The sequence below is a fragment of the Coregonus clupeaformis genome, chromosome 15 (assembly GCF_020615455.1).
Source record: "Coregonus clupeaformis isolate EN_2021a chromosome 15, ASM2061545v1, whole genome shotgun sequence".
Lineage (NCBI taxonomy): Eukaryota > Metazoa > Chordata > Actinopteri > Salmoniformes > Salmonidae > Coregonus > Coregonus clupeaformis.
Window position 1 is genome coordinate 38,618,470 of NC_059206.1, and position 17,918 is coordinate 38,636,387.

The 17,918-nt window shown below is 40.6% G+C and overlaps 1 protein-coding gene across 4 annotated transcripts in view; it reads left to right on the forward strand.

Moving 5' to 3' along the window:
* Nucleotides 1-3,938: 3,938 nt before the first annotated feature.
* The window catches only part of LOC121582480 (nucleus accumbens-associated protein 2), a 38,771-nt gene continuing 24,791 nt past the window's right edge, over nt 3,939-17,918 (forward strand). For 2 of the 4 annotated variants that reach the window (XM_041898295.2, XM_041898294.2), the window contains exons 1-2: nt 3,939-4,162; nt 4,325-4,579. The gene's annotated coding sequence lies outside the window, so the exon portion shown is untranslated. The other 2 variants (XM_041898296.2, XM_045225126.1) reach the window with 2 other exon arrangements.

Below are 17,918 nucleotides of genomic sequence, written 5' to 3' on the forward strand. Positions count from 1 at the left end.
GGTCTAGCACAGCAAATGCATCAATAGGTTAAGCATATGTTGCAGAACAGTGATTAAAATATTTTTTCTGAATGTTGACATTTTTTTTTTTTTTTTTTGGTCATTTAGCTGACGCTCTTATCCAGAGCGACTTACAGGAGCAATTAGGGTTAAGTGCCTTGCTCAAGGGCACATCGACAGATTTTTCACCTAGTCGGCTCGGGGATTAGAACCAGCGACCTTTCGGTTACTGGCACAACGCTCTTACCCACTAACACACATCTATTTTAATGGGGCTGGCCATCATTGACGGAGTTGACAAGCCACTGAAGGAGTTGACAACAAATACTCATACCTTCAATGCTTCAATACAAACATTTGTCAAATTTACAAAAAAGATTAATTTGAAAACCCACAATAAAAATATAACCATTCTATCAGATCTTTCAGGACTCTGACGGAGTTGATGTTAGACAATCTGACAGTTTATTTTACGGAGTTGACAAAAAAATCATTTTTAGTCTTCATTCAAGTGGTATACAAAGTAGCAAATTTGTTCTTCCTGAGTTGCTACAATCTAATTTAATCTAACATATTTGTTCCAAAATTAATATTCAATCAGGCAGATGGAGTTTACAGTTTATGGCTGTGAACTTGTCACCATGGTGATTTCAATGTTTGTTTAAATCTATCAAAAGTTTTTTTTTTACTTTGCAGACCATGAGTGGTCTTGTTGCACTACATGTAATGGGGACATGAAGGGGTCCTTATGGTGTAGCTGACTCTGCTCATTCATGATTCATTTAGGATTTTAAACATCTGACGGAGTTGACCAAATCGGCGGACACATATTTTAGGAATCACAGTTTTGAGAGAAATACTCTTTAAAGTCAGAAAGGGCTATTGCAAGAAACTACATAAGAACATTTTTCAGTTAATATGAATTATGGGCAGTTTTTAATTTTTTTTACACTTTTTTGGAGAGTTTCAAATTGGGATCCTTTGCTCCGGACAAGGGCATTTCCGGTTACAAAGCCGACATGGAAATTGATAATATTGAAAATATATTATTTAAATTCCCCTCATAAAGTTCCCCTAAATGTAGCTTAGTGGTTAAGGTCGCTGGTTCTAATCCCCAAGCCGACTAGGTGAAAAATCTGTCGGTGTCCTTGAGCAAGGCACTTAACCCTAATTGCTCCTGTAAATCGCTCTGGATAAGAGCGTCTGCTAAATGACAAAAAATGTAAAAAAATAAAAATGTGTTTTTTTCCAACTATAAAAATAAAGTTTCCCTGGCGGACAAGGATTGTCCTGACTTTCAAGAATCCCTGAGTGACACCCTTTGGTGCTATTTGCCTACAGAAAGTGGAAGCGTATATACCATATCACTAAGACTTCTGTAATAATAAGCCTTACTTTAGTTTGGACCATGAGGGATAGTATGCCCCTCAAGACCCTAGAAGGAAAAAACATGCAGTCTTTTGTTTGACTGGAGGAAAACAAGTGACACAAATGTTGAATTCTAAAAAATAAAGGATATGTTCGTGTGGGTGTTTAAATCGACTCCCCAGGTGACAAACATTATTTTTGTAGCTAACATTATTTTATACATCCTCTGTTGAGAAAAAAAGCAAATGTATTGTACTGTAAAGTATATGGATAAGTCTGTGTGCGTATTGTCTTATTGATGCCAATAATATCTGCCATGGGCAAGGCCTGTTGCTTGAGCTGTGTCATCGAGTCTGTAACAATGCAAGTTAGTTATTGTGAGTGGCTTTGGGTGAAGTGCTCATAATATCAAAGTATAGTACCTCACATGGTCCAAGAATCCCTCTCACAGAGAGAGCATTCTGTTCTGCCTCCCTTAGAACACAGTAGCCAATCACAGCCAGAAACCTTACATCTCTGCCAACCATAACAATGGCTGTGGCTGTGTCCCAATGGCCTTAAATAGCCTCGCTTTCCTCATCTTCTTTCCTACACTAGGACTGATCTGATACGGACAGGCTGAAATTATAGGATGAAAACCTATTCATAATGTTTATCCATCAGTGACCATAACTGTGTCTCACTGTTCATTTTAAGTACCGAGATCCTGCTTAATTTCTCCTTAATTATCGTCCTTTCCTGCATGCGTAGGGCCTGGCCAGGAGAAGGTCTGGGCCTAATGCTGCGTTCATAACCAAGTGGGAGGGGTGAATCAACCAGTTGTGAAGTCGTAAATACCAGTTGGATGCATTCACATGCTTTGAACTCGTTCAGAAACGCTGATTGGCTAATGGCCAACAAGCTGCCTTAACCATAAACTAAAAGTACAGTTGTCATGCTTGTAAACAAATTATAGTGTTCAAAAACCATATGAATAGATAGTTTTTTATAAATAATGTTTTGTTGCATTTAACTGCCGAAAATACTGTTATCCAGGTCATTTCCTTCAGAGGTCAGAGGTCAGCATGTGGGAGCTCAGGATGATAGACGAGTTTCCCACTAGTAATTACCAGTTAGAGGCCATTCAAGTGGATATTTCTCCAGTCGTATGTGGTAAATTCCCACTTCCCACTTGGTTACAAATGCAGCACTAGTTATAGTCACAGCTTCTGTTTCAGTACAGTAAACGGTAAGAGAGCTGAGTTTCCACCATGCTGCTTTCTAGTCAGTGTGTTTCAGGTCAGTGCTCAATATTAAGGAAAGGAGTTAAGAAAACCATTTGGGACATGCCCGAGACTTTGGATGAACCCAGCTCCAGTTGCATTCTTGGTTGTGGGGATGGCCGAAGACTGGCATTCATATCTGCGGGAAGTAGGGGTGCTGCAGCACCCCCTGATAAATCGAAATGTTAAAAAAATATATCTCCCAAAAATGTGTGAACTAGGCCTTTATTACTCCTGTATTAGCGGATAAAAATACTCCAACTCAATTCAGTTGAGGAATGTAATGATTTCACCTTGTATAAAATGAGAATTGTGTTTTGTTTTCACAGACAGTTCATGTGTAGTTCATTCCCTGAGTTGGTTGATGCCACATGAGTTGACCCTCATTAACACTCATGGCAATGCTGTGAGGTGTCTGCTATTATGGACGTAAAATGCGGCCATTATAGTATGAAAATTATCTCAGTCTGTCCAAAGCGGTAGTTCAGAATGCTTTACGTGGAGAAGTATGTGTGAAATGGAAATGGTGTGTTATTGTTACTGCTGTTATTCTGGGCATTGCACTGTACATTTTCATATGACCAAAGTCTCTCAGGAAGAGCATATGAATAAATGTATCAACATTTGTCAAATTATTCTGCTCCATGTGTTTTTATTTGAGTCATTCTTTACCATGCTAATGTAATCTCTTTTATATTATAAATACTGGAGCAAAGATTGACATGCTGAAGTTTGCAATGTATGTGGACTGATACATTTATTTATGGTTTCATAGAATTCCATAGACACATTTCCCTATTGTGTTGTGATAGTTCGATTTTTCTTTTACAACTAACTTGTATAAGGATATACTGTACATTAGGATACATTCTAAAATGTATACAGTAATAATGATGGGGACTTTTTAACCATGACCAATTACTATGTTTATAACCAGTGGGCATAGTATACACTGCACCCTCAGTGTTGATATGCACACATTAAAATATGTTTAATGATTTGTGGGATTATTTTCAGCCTCATTTTAATTATCAATCAGACATAGTTAAGATCAGCTGCTTTTGGCTTCGAAAAGCACAGTTACTTAAGGCTGAAGGGCATGGTTTACAAACATGAAATATATCAGATTTTATAGAAATACAGTATATACTGAGGCATATCAGTGAATGTAAATCAATTTTGTTTTCTGACATTAGGGGGTGGTATATGAATTCACTACAGTAAAACGGATACAGTAGTTAGGGGACAGTTGACTTGAGGTCATGTTATGTGAGGTTATGTAGCCCGCAGTTGGTCCCCAAAGTTATGAGCTACACGCATGCACATCATGCAACAGTCGTCGCATAGGCCACGTGAGTTAACCATGCATGTAAATGCGCTCCAGAGCGCACCCTTCATATGGTAAAACAATTCACTTGGTCAAGTATTGCCGCTTCCTTTGTCCTGAATTCTGTCATTTGAATATGGTTTGGAAATACTCATTTAAGATTCATCAGAGTGTATCGAGTTCATGTAAAGGTGTCAACTAAAAGGTGAGTAAGCCTACCACATGCCATGGCAACTGTTCATTATATTTACAGTAAAGTACAGTAACATCTGAAAGACTTTACAGTAGCCTCTCTAAACACGTAGTCTGTCTTTAATGAACGTCTATCACATGTAGAATGATGTCAGTCTGCGCACAATTCATATAGCGTCCATGTGATCGGCATTCACACCCTGCACAAGGTCTAGAGGCACGCAAAGAGAGAGAGAGAGATGCGGGGCAAGCAGGCAAGATATGAGAGCAAGTGAGCCGTACAGTCCTTGGAGCTAGCAAACGACGTGAACTCGGGGCCTGCCTATGCTACAGACGGCCACCGACCCTGCAAACTTTACATCTGAAGAAATAACACTGTGCCGAGTGCCGACTACTGACAGTACCTTTTTATGGAGGACCGAAATATCGGGTAAACATTCGCCTTCATCTTGGTTTTATATACATGCCTATAGTGTTTATTTAACGCATATGTTTTTGCCATATTTTCTTTCCTCGTAATGTAGAGTTAATCTGCCCATCTTTAATATCCATCGCTTGATAGCCTACAGTAATTCACGGATGACACAGCGACATTGACATAGGCTAAACAGATATTTCACTTGTATAGTTTTGTAGAATAAAAATTTCGTAGATTTTGAGGTTTTGTTAGGACCATGACGTTGATTTAATGCAACTGAATTTCCGAAAAATATGACTACAGTAATTTGCGCAGATGTTTTGAAATGTTAGGCTACTTTGCCAATTAACTGTGTGAAATGTAACACATTTTGGGGACCACTTTTTATTAGTCAACAAGATGTCCTGCAATGTTTCTAACGGGATGAGTGGCGAAAGTGTAATTATATCGGTAATTGCGTCATTATCAAATCCAACCAAAAACGCACCCTCTCCAGCCCTGTAGGCTATAGGCATTATACCACACATGTAGCTGCCTAACCATAGCCACACACATATGTTACATACCATGTAGCCTATTCAAAGCTGTGGATCTTAAAGTTATGGTATCCAAATGAGAGAGGCTACTGTGACTCACAGTAACTCACTGCAATCAGACCGATATATTGTGTGCCATTAATATAGGCTTCAACACCTTATCTATCTTAGTATTGTTATGTCCTCAGTGCTAACGTAACATGTTAAGTCATAGTGTACAGAAAAGCTATCTATACCCGTCAAAGCCTTAGGAGTAGACTATAAAGTTTGCAGTGTAGAGAAGTGCTTATAAATCTAACCAAGATGTTTTCTTGTAATTCTGTCTGATACTGTATTATGGATCTGTACTCGTTTGAATGTGCATGCCTTATTCATGTGTCTCCATAGGATACTTATAAATGATGTTGTTTGTGAATAAATGCATAGTACAGTTTATATAGTCCATTATTGATTCAATGGAATCAATAGGCTACATCCTTGCTGTTTGTTGGCTAAAAATTACAGAATTTTGAAAGTCCCTGATTTACCACCATTTACTCTTGACAGTAACATGCTGGATCAGTGCTTCTCCATGACCTGGGGTCTGACTACTGTGTTACTGTCTGGATCCCATGAAGCCCCTGACATGTGACTACACACAATGCCTACTATACTGTTTGGGCCTTGCATTTAGCTCGTGGCAATTTCTTCATTTCCTGCTCTCTCTCTCTCTCTCTTACTCTCTCTTACTTTCTCTCTCTCTCTCTTGCTGTCTTTCTCTCTTTTTGTCTCTCTCTCTCTCTCTCGCTCTCTCTCTCTCTCTCACACACACACACACACACTCACACACGCACGCACGCACACACACACACACTTTCTGTGGTTTAGTGTTTATTGTTTAGAGATGATTCATAACGCTTAGACCAGTACATTGCAAGATGGCCTCTCTATTTTATCTTTCCAAGACGTTAGGGTCTCGGCAGTTGTTTTCATGTATATGAGGTGGAATGGGCGGTGTCGGGTTAGAGGTTGGCCTCATTTGCTTCTTGTGTGTGTGTAGCTTTAACTAACATGGCTGGCATCCAGCACTCCAAGCCTACAGGTTTGCCTTTCACACACAGCTCTCAACACTGTGAAATCCATCTCAGCTGTCATACCAAACAAGAGAAAGATATACAGACAGAGCGACTCCCAACTCTCTGCTTATGATCTCAATCAAAACCTAAAGGCTCAGTGCATGTGTGTGTGTAGGTGTGTACGTGCCTGCCTGCCTGTAGACTCCACACGATGACACCTCTTTCGTAGTTATTTGCTTTATAGCTGGGAAGTCAGTGAGGGCAACGAGGAGTACTGCCAAGTTCTTATCTTTAATGTTTAACACAACATACATGGAAAGAGTGTGCTTTTTTTTCTCAACCCGAGGCCTTCACCGTCGCCCATCTTTGAGTTGGACGGCTGCCAAAAGCTGTGATGGCGCTCAACAGCTGTATTTGTATGTGCTGTGTCCTGGGATGCCCTTCCTCCATAGGCTCCACACTACAAAACATTCCACAGGGAGCCAAGGAGGGCGGTGAGAAGAAAGAGAGAGAGACACACACACACACAGTTAGAGACACGTACATGGGGAGAAAGAGAGAGAAAGGGTAGAGAAAGAGAGGGAGAGAGAGAGGTTGTAGGGTTCGCTCAATTGGCTTCACCCTTCATCAGACGCTTGGCTGAACAGTATGGCCTCTTTATCATAGGGGCGATCAACTGTAAAGGAAATGTTTAGGTTTACTGTCACCTTCCACCTCTATGTTTATTTTCCAGCATTGTAGGACCCACCCACTATGTTGCTCTACCAGTACATATTTTTGTACTACTGTAACTACTGTACTGTGAATATTCAACCTTATAGTTACGTCTTGGTGCTTGGAGTGCGAGAAAATATTTGATTTAACTTCTAGTATGTGGGAGTAAATGTTATTAATTTGACAACCAATATTTGAGATGAGATTCTAATTCTTTGTTTACAGCGCTAGCTGCAAAATAACGCCATGATTTCTGTCTCTTTGGCTCCTTGGTTTAACTAGTGCACTTGATGAGAGGGAGGGAGGGAGTGACCACACTACAAAGGCTCTGTGTAAAAAGGCCCTTCACAGCGTTCATCTGGCTTCTTTCTGTGAGGCACTCTAGGGATGATGATGAGGCAATGGGATGACAATGTGCATGGTACGTGATACAGGGCAGGCATACATTATTTCCTCATACTTCATCTTTACTGTATGTACATACGGTTGCTCTGGGCCAGCAGTGTTGTCGCAAATCCCATCACGAGGTCAACTGAGTCCAGTACACAGTTCCTGTCATTTAGATGTGAAGTGGGTTCTGTCATACTGTGCTGCCTGATTCTGTTTGATGTGTGTGTGTTTAGTTTTGGGTATGGTTTAAAAACGTTTTTCTCTCAATTTTGCCCCCTTTTTCCCCGTATAATATGTGTCTTGGGATTATTGTGTGAAATGGACTGAAAATAAAGTTTGATATATTTTTATCTGGTATGGTGAGACAGAATCTATAGAGATGTTTTTCACTATCTTTCAAGAATTCTGAGAATATCTAGTAGATATCTATAGAGCCTAACTAGCGAAGTTGTATGTTGCGTTATTTGAACTACTGTTGGCATTATAAATTAAACTGTAGGTAGTGTAGCATGGCGTTGGTTCTTGTTTGGTCAACAGTGGATTGTTTGTCATATATATATACAGTACCAGTCAAAACTTTGGAGACACCTACTCATTCCAGGGTTTTTCTTAATTTTTACTATTTTCTACATTGTAGAATAATAGTGAAGACATCAAAACTATGAAATAACACATATGGAATCATGTAGTAACCAAAAAAGTGTAAACAAATCAAGATATATGTTATATTTGAGATTCTTCAAATAGCCACCATTGCCTTGATAACAGCTTTGCACACTCTTGGCATTCTCTCAACCAGCTTCACCTGGAATGATTTTCCAACAGTCTTGAAGGAGTTCCCACATATGCTGAGCACTTGTTGGCTGCTTTTCCTTCACTCTGCGGTCCGATTCATCCCAAACCATCTCAATTGGGTTGAGGTCGGGGGATTGTGGAGGCCAGGTAATCTGATGCAGCACTCCATCACTCTCCTTCTTGGTAAAATAGCCCTTACACAGCCTGGAGGTGTGTTTTGGGTCATTGTCCTGTTGAAAAACAAATGATAGTCCCACTAAGCCCAAAACCAGATGGGATGGCGTATCGCTGCAGAATTCTGTGGTAGCCATGCTGGTTAAGTGTGCCTTGAATTCTAAATAAATCACAGACAGTGTCACCAGCAAAGCACCCCCACACCATAACACCTCCTCCTCCATGGTTTACGGTGGGAAATACACATGCGGAGATCATCCGTTCACCCACACTGCGTCTCACAAAGACACGGAAGTTGGAACCAAAAATCTCCCAATTTGGACTCCAGACCAAAGGACACATTTCTACCGGTCTAATGTCCATTGCTCGTGTTTCTTGGCCCAAGCAAGTCTATTCTTCTTATTGGTGTCCTTTAGTAGTGGTTTCTTTGCAGCAATTTGACCATGAAGGCTTGATTCACACAGTCTCCTCTGAACAGTTGATGTTGAGATTTGTCTGTTACTTGAACTCTGTGAAGCATTTATTTGGGCTGCAATTTCTGAGGCTGGTAACTCTAATGAACTTATCCTCTGCAGCTCTGGGTCTTCCATTCCTGTGGTGGTCCTCATGAGAGCCAGTTTCATCATAGCGCTTGATGGTTTTTGCGACTGCACTTGAAGAAACTTTCAAAGTTCTTGAAATTTTTCAGATTGCCTGACTTTCATGTCTTAAAGTAATGATAGACTGTTGTTTCTCTTTTCTTACTTTTCTTATTTCTCTTCTTGCCATAATATGGACTTGGTCTTTTACCAAATAGGGCTATCTTCTGTATCCAGGTGAAAGCAGTGATCCCTTATTGATGTCACTTGTTAAATCCACTTCAATCAGTATAGATGAAGGGGAGGAAACAGGTTAAAGAAGGATCTTTAAGCCTTGAGACAATTGAGACATGGATTGTGTATGTGTGCCATTCAGATGGTGAATGGGTAAGACAAAAGATTTAGGTGCCTTTGAACTGGGTATGGTAGTAGGTGCCAGGCGCACCGATTTGTTTCAAGAACTGCAACGCTTTTTCATAGCAGTGTAACTCCTTGTACCAGAAAGGATTAAAAGAAAAGTAGAGAAAATAAGTGTGTTTTCTTAACTGTTCACCTACTGTACAATCTACATAAACTCATGCACACACACACACACACACACACACACACACACACACACACACACACACACACACACACACACACACACACACACACACACACACACACACACACACACACACACAACCCTCTCACATTCACATACAAACTGACAAACCATTAACCTACACATTCACTGAAAGCGAGGGAGAGGGAGAGAGAGAGAGCTATTAAGATTCTTGAAATGTAACTGATTTGGGTGCTTTGGCTCATTCTGTGCTTTAGAGGAAGTCTTCCAAGAACTGAGACAATGGGCGGTAAACATGCGCTCCATAACAATTTAACATAAGAACTAACTAATGTGCTCCTTTTTACTGGGAACCGACTGCATCAAGAACATTGGCGACAACCGAGAAATGTCATAATGCTTCATATGCTTTTTTAGTGTTCCATGTGGAGAGGTTTGACATGTAGCTCTTGCAAAACTAAAGGCCATTTTCTCTCTCTCCCTCCCTACCTCCCTCCTTTCCTTTCTCTCTCCCTCTCTCTTACACTCTTGCACTCTCTCTCTCTCTCTCTCTCTCTCTTTCTCTCTGTGTGAGATTTCTGGTAAGTGACATGGTTGGCCTTTGGCATAACGCCTGGTAAGATCACATGGCATGGATGTCACGCCAGTTTGTGTGTGCGTCTGTGTGCGTGTGCGTGTGTGTGTTAGTGGAGGAGAATGAGAGAGCAACAGAGAGCATGTGCGCATATTACGGTTCCAAGTGTTTCACTATGAATGAGAGCACATAGACATTGCAGCAAATTAAGAGAAGTACTGATGATTATGGAATTCGAATGGCATTTTGATAGCATCATGAGTCCAGTTTCCCTGCACAATGTATACTAAAACTCAAGTGTAGATTTGTCTTGGTTTGGCTGAAAAGAAATCAGTAGAATCTATTTGCACTTCTCCTGAAGGTTTGCTTGTAAACCACTTATAAAACCATCAGTAAATAGTCTGTAGATGATTAATAGTTGTGTAAATCATTAAATCATTGTTCATGTACAGTATCATTAGCATTTGTGAATACATACAATACACTATATATTAATCATTTATTATAGGGACTTGTCATCATAATAGTAAATTAATTTACATAGGTTTTGAACAAACTATAGTAACGTGTATGAAAAGTATAGCAGACCTTCAAAATTAAGTGTTACCTACAGTACCTATAAGACTAGGCTATACAGAAGCACTCTGTCAATGGTATTACTAATGTGTACCCTATCTGTCCATAGACCTTGAGGTGAAATGTAAATTAATTTGCTCTAAGGCGGAACACAATACAATGGGAGTCATCTCTCCAGCGATCACTAAATGGGTCTTGAGAGTATGTGGTCTTGACAGCATTTTAATTTACCTTATCTTTTTCTGATGGCTGAATTGCATGCTAAGATATCTAAATTACCATGTTATTCCCTCCGCACGGTATCTTGGTCCCACTTTAAACGAAGTACAACTTATAAATGCTTTATATAGTATACGCCAGTGGCGAACCGTGACTATAGGACCGCCTTCAGAGGGACCAAAAATCTTCCAATACGTTGTGTCAAACTCAAAAATCTAGAAAATAATGGAAAACATAACATCAGTTAATGCGCCTGACATTTTATCTACTGTAGTTGGACCATTCTATTCCTAATGAAGGAGGAGCAATGCTTTTTGATTACATTATGAATGAATCACATAGAGACAGAACTGGCACCGACAAAACATTTGACACACAGCATAAAATAATGCGACCAGCAAAACAGAAACCACACTTTTTAAACAACCTATGGTAGCCTAACACCACTATCACACTATCACCAATAGCGACAACAACAGTGACACATCAAAGGTGACAGGTTTGTGGTGCTGAAAGGACAGCGACCATAATACCTGTGCACTCAATGGCGCTGAAGAAGAGCACGGCTGATAGACAAGGACAGCAGTTACACACAGCAACAAATAATGTTAAAGAATAAGCAGCCCATTCACTCCAGTAGTCCCCATGCAATCATAACAATACAAGAAGACACCAATTTAATTTCCAAAAGGAAATTAACAAACCAGCTATTACTTCCCATTGCAAATATATTTTATCACGTTCATCACACTAACCGGTGATCTAAAGTTTAAATGCAACAATGTTTCACAGTCATTATTTTCAAAGAGATAGCTAAGAGCAAGCGAGCTGCAATAAAAAAACAGTGCCACACACCAGATGATGATCATTTATAAACAAAGTTTGAAAATTAATCTAGACAAGGGTGATGCTAACAAATTAGCAACAACGTCCACCTTTCAGTTGATATCTAACAGCTGCTGCAGCCGCCGTCACCATTGTCACTCACTGCAACACAAGCTATCTAATGTTACTAGCATGGGGAAACTACTGCTCGCTATTGCCACTGATTCTTTGCTCTTGCGCTCTCAGTAGTGACGTGTCTAGGCCAATGGTATCTTGGATCCATGGGACGTCCCTACCCCATTGAAGTTGAAATTTACAATGGTTAAGGTAAAGGTTAAGGTTATGTAAGGGTTATGGTTAGGGTAAGGGTAGGGGTTAGGCTTAGGTTAGGGACGTCCCAATCTGTTCCCAAGTATTCCCACGCATAATAGAGAGGCATATGTGATCGTATCCCAATGTAATCAAGGTTTGAAATTATTCTGTTTTGTCAAATACTATTATCTGTTTGGAATTCTTGCAGTCAATTTGCAGTGTACAAATTATTTATAACTATGTTCCGGCCCCCTGACCATCCGCTCAAGGAAAAATTGGCCCACGGCTGAATGTAATTGGGGACCCCTGGTCTTTATTTTACTTGGCCAGTTTACTCTTAGCTGTTATTGGCTTAGTTTAGCATAAAGCACACTGTAGGCCTCACATGACTGTTACACCTGCCCTGCCCCAGGCCAGAACACGAGGTAAGCACCAAGCTTATAGGGCAAATACTCTCACATGTTATATCAGCAATTGCATCTTAACAGGGCTCTAGACTAACTTTTTCTGCCACCAACTTTTTCAGTTGATGGCCACAGCACATGATTTGGTCGCACCAATTATTCGCCACTGCGCAACGATAATGATCTGACCTGTGTCCCATAATGTCCTGCATTCCATACAGAACCAGGCTAATAATGACTATCCATCTTTTAAATTAGCATGCCCTTTTGTTCTTACACTGATTTGGATAGAGGTACTCAGGGTTCAACGTAAACTTTTTTTCTCACTGGCAGTTTATAAATGCATTGGAGTCATGCATGCTTTCTCTTTATTTTCAGCTAGTAAGGCTACATTTTGTTATTTTGGTACAGTGGGGAAAAAAGTATTTAGTCAGCCACCAATTGTGCAAGTTCTCCCACTTAAAAAGATGAGAGAGGCCTGTAATTTTCATCATAGGTACACGTCAACTATGACAGACAAAATGAGAAAGAAATATCCAGAAAATCACATTGTAGGATTTTTAATGAATTTATTTGCAAATTATGGTGGAAAATAAGTATTTGGTCAATAACAAAAGTTTCTCAATACTTTGTTATATACCCTTTGTTGGCAATGACACAGGTCAAACGTTTTCTGTAAGTCTTCACAAGGTTTTCACACACTGCTGCTGGTATTTTGGCCCATTCCTCCATGCAGATCTCCTCTAGAGCAGTGATGTTTTGGGGCTGTCACTGGGCAACACGGACTTTCAACTCCCTCCAAAGATTTTCTATGGGGGTTGAGATCTGGAGACTGGCTAGGCCACTCCAGGACCTTGAAATGCTTCTTACGAAGCCACTCCTTCGTTGCCCGGGCGGTGTGTTTGGGATCATTGTCATGCTGAAAGACCCAGCCACGTTTCATCTTCAATGCCCTTGCTGATGGAAGGAGGTTTTCACTCAAAATCTCACGATACATGGCCCCATTCATTCTTTCCTTTACACGGATCAGTCGTCCTGGTCCCTTTGCAGAAAAACAGCCCCAAAGCATGATGTTTCCACCCCCATGCTTCACAGTAGGTATGGTGTTATTTGGATGCAACTCAGCATTCTTTGTCCTCCAAACACAACGAGTTGAGTTTTTATCAAAAAAGTTCTATTTTGGTTTCATCTGACCATATGCCATTCTCCCAATCCTCTTCTGGATCATCCAAATGCACTCTAGCAAACTTCAGACGGGCCTGGACATGTACTGGCTTAAGCAGGGGGACACGTCTGGCACTGCAGGATTTGAGTCCCTGGCGGCGTAGTGTGTTACTGATGGTAGGCTTTGTTACTTTGGTCCCAGCTCTCTGCAGGTCATTCACTAGGTCCCCCCGTGTGGTTCTGGGATTTTTGCTCACCGTTCTTGTGATCATTTTGACCCCACGGGGTGAGATCTTGCGTGGAGCCCCAGATCGAGGGAGATTATCAGTGGTCTTGTATGTCTTCCATTTCCTAATAATTGCTCCCACAGTTGATTTCTTCAAACCAAGCTGCTTACCTATTGCAGATTCAGTCTTCCCAGCCTGGTGCAGGTCTACAATTTTGTTTCTGGTGTCCTTTGACAGCTCTTTGGTCTTGGCCATAGTGGAGTTTGGAGTGTGACTATTTGAGGTTGTGGACAGGTGTCTTTTATACTGATAACAAGTTCAAACAGGTGCCATTAATACAGGTAACGAGTGGAGGACAGAGGTGCCTCTTAAAGAAGAAGTTACAGGTCTGTGAGAGCCAGAAATCTTGCTTGTTTGTAGGTGACCAAATACTTATTTTCCACCATAATTTGCAAATAAATTCATAAAAAATCCTACAATGTGATTTTCTGGATATTTCTTTCTCAATTTGTCTGTCATAGTTGACGTGTACCTATGATGAAAATTACAGGCCTCTCTCATCTTTTTAAGTGGGAGAACTTGCACAATTGGTGGCTGACTAAATACTTTTTTCCCCACTGTATGTATTAAAAGCTTTATAATATCATTTAGCAATGAAAGGAATTCTTTAGAATTCCATTCTTCTAAATTACCCCTGTCATTTTAAGATGAAAATAGGACGTTGCCCCTTTAAGACAGAGTGCTTTTTACATTTTAGTCATTTAGCAGACGCTCTTATCCAGAGCGACTTACAGTTAGTGAGTGCATACATTTTCATACTGGCCCCCCGTGGGAAACGAACCCACAACCCTGGCGTTGCAAGCGCCATGCTCTACCAACTGAGCTACAGGGGACTTTTGAAAAGAGATATCGATAAGTCTACAGTAAGCTAGCCGAGACTAATGCTAGGTGTGTTTTTGTAGCTTTTTTTGTAGACTTTCAACAGCAGCCAGACAATTTTTTCCAGTGCCAAGTAAGACAACTGAGATGATAGCCTATGATAAAAAAAATAAGCTGTTTCATCTAACATATCCAGGGAATGCATGATTACATTTTGATGTGCAACCTGTAGAAATAGGATCCAGAATTATCTGATTTCTTTGTGGACATCTTTGCATATTGACCTAGGGCACTAGGCTATATTATTCACCACCTGAGGAAGTGGGAACTCAAAACACTAGATTGCTAACTCTAAATATGATCATGTTGCTAGATAGCCATGTAGGCTAATTGATTAATCTTTCAGTAAATGTATTGCCCTACAAAAACTTTCCAGCTCTAGGCCTATACATGCTACTTGATGTAGGCCTATTCACCACAAATGGCACACTCCGCTCCGCAGGTGCATCAAAACCATATACATAGCCTACTCCGGTCATAAAGTGGTGTCATGAACTCAATATTTATTTCTCAATAGAGGTGAGAAATAAATGATATACTCACAGAAAGCTGTGACTCTCCTCTCTGTAACTAGAACAACTGTAGTTGCTTTGAAAACTGTATTTTTCCTGCAATTGCATTTTGAGCAACGGTCATACGCTTGTGCTTATTAGAATGCATCTCTTTCTTCTCCATGCGCACAGTAGGCCGACAACGAAACAGGGGCAGGCAGATACTTTCATATAGTTTATTTTTGGTCAATTGCACATTACTGTTAAATCATGATAATAAAAAATAAAATACAATTGTGAACCAAAACATTACATGACCAGCGAAAAAATATTTACTGGCACCCTAGCGACCAATAACAAATTGGTGTCGCACTGCCAAGTCAAATGGTCGCAAATGCGAGTGCTTTGGTCGCAGTTTTGAGCCCTGCTTAATTAGCATGTGTTATAAAGCACAGCTTTTGGGGGGAATTGATATAGTGGGTTATGTCACATTAGGCAATGCACCCTACATAGGGAGCTGTTATGTCACCCTTCATACACCCTTTATAAAATATAATATAAGCTTATAGATGATTTGTGAAGCATCTATGTCGTGCTTATGAAGACTTCATGTATGATATATAAAGCCTTTATAAATAGAAGTTCTTTTTGCGGTGGGACCCTTACAGTCATGATATTATTATGACATTGTGACAAACACATTTCTCTGAAGAGCGAATGCTTAACCTAAATCAAACCTCTGTGTGAAGTCAGACCTCAGCAGGAGTTAGCACCAGTACCCCTCTCTCTGCAGTCCTGCCCTGTATGTACTCAGTATGTTCAGTCTGTGCCAGAGAGCTTGGTGGACTGCCAATGCAGGCCAGTGGAAAAAGCCTGGAATCTGAGGCGGCCACAGTCTCTGCTACACAGCCCCCATATTCCACTGCAAATTAGCATAGCATTATCTGATGCTACGAATTATCCTGTCATGGTAATTGTGTTGCTGGGGGCTTTTTTCATTGTGTCTTGACTGTTAACTGTGCTCTGTAAAAAATTAAGAAAATAAAACAATATGTTGATTCGATGTACAATTGTAAGGCAACCAGCTGCAATAGGATTGTGAGTTTGCTCAACATTTTGGCATATAGCTGAACCAACACACAGTCTCAAGGTGAATTGTATGTTGAGTGAACTTATTTGCATATTTCCCAGTGTGCCTTGGCTTTCGAGTGAATTGTAGTTAACACCCATGACTGTATTTGTTAGTGACAGAGCTTTCAGACCTGTAGCCTTCACCAAATGAGTGTTACAGAATGACTGCCAGAGTAGGGAAGATTGCACCCAATAACTGGTGCAATAAGTCCAACTAATACTAACAGATTGGATTAGTTTAGAAAAATGTATGTTATTTATGTTTGTGTAGCATACAATTAATCAACCAATAAATGTACATGCAAAAACACAGGTATTGAAACAAACACTTCTGAAAATCAACCTGCAATAGAGTATGCTGGGAAATATGATAAGGATGGGTGTGGTTTTCAGTGGTTTTCAGCAAACATTCATTTGTAATTTTATTCAACAAGCTTGTTCAAATTCAGCTCACTTCAAGCAGAGTTTGTTGAGTAAACAAACTTTAACACATTAGCTCAAAGTCCACTCAACTGACAGAATAACGCTGATTAAGCAATTGGTTGGCTATTTTACAGTTTGTGTGTAGTGTCGTTAGGATAGGAAACGTGTTATAGAAATATAAATGAAATGTGTGGTAACACTTTAGAAGTAGTATACACTGAACAAAAATATAATCGCAACATGTAAAGTGTTGGTCCCATGTTTCATGAGCTGAAATAAAATGCTTTTTTCTCTCAAATTTTGTGCACAAATTTGTTTACATCCCTGTTAGTGAGCATTTCTCCTATGCTAAGATAATCCATCCACCTGACAGGTGTGGCATATCAAGAAGCTGATTAAACAGCCTGATCATTACACAGGTGCACCTTGTGCTGGAGAAAATAAAAGGCCACTCTAAAATCTGCAGTTTTGTCACACAACACAATGCCACAGATGTCTCAAGTTTTGAGGGAGTGCGCAATTGGCATGCTGACTGCAGGAATGCCCACCAGAGCTGTTGCCAGAGAATTTAATGTTAATTTCTCTACCATAAGCCGCCTCCAACGTCGTTTTAGAGAATTTGGCAGTACGTCCAACCGGCCTCACAATCGCAGACTACGTGTAACCAAGCCAGCCCAGGACCTCCACATCTGGCTTCTTCACCTGCAGGATCGTCTGAGACCAGCCACCCAGACAGCTGATGAAACTGTGGGTTTGCGCAACCGAATAATTTCTTCACAAACTGTCAGAAACCGTCTCAGTAAAGCTCATTTGCGTGCTCGTTGTCCTCACCTTTGAACTGACTGCAGTTCGGCGTCATAACTGACTTCTCTGGGCAAATGCTCACCTTCGATGGCCACTGGCATGCTGGAGAAGTGTGCTCTTCATGGATGAATCCCGGTTTCAACTGTACCGGGCAGATGGCAGAGAGCATGTAAGGCGTCGTGTGGGCGAGCGGTTTGCTGATGTCAACGTTGTGAACAGAGTGCCCCATGGTGGCGGTGGAGTTATGGTATGGGCAGGCATAACCACGGACAACAAACACAATTGCATTTTATCGATGGCAATTTGAATGCACAGATACCGTGACGAGATCCTGAGGCCCATTTTCATGCCATTCATCCGCCGCCATTACCTCACGTTTCAGCATGATAATGCACAGCCCCATGTCGTAAGGATCTGTACACAATTCCTGGAAGCTGAAAATGTCCCAGTTC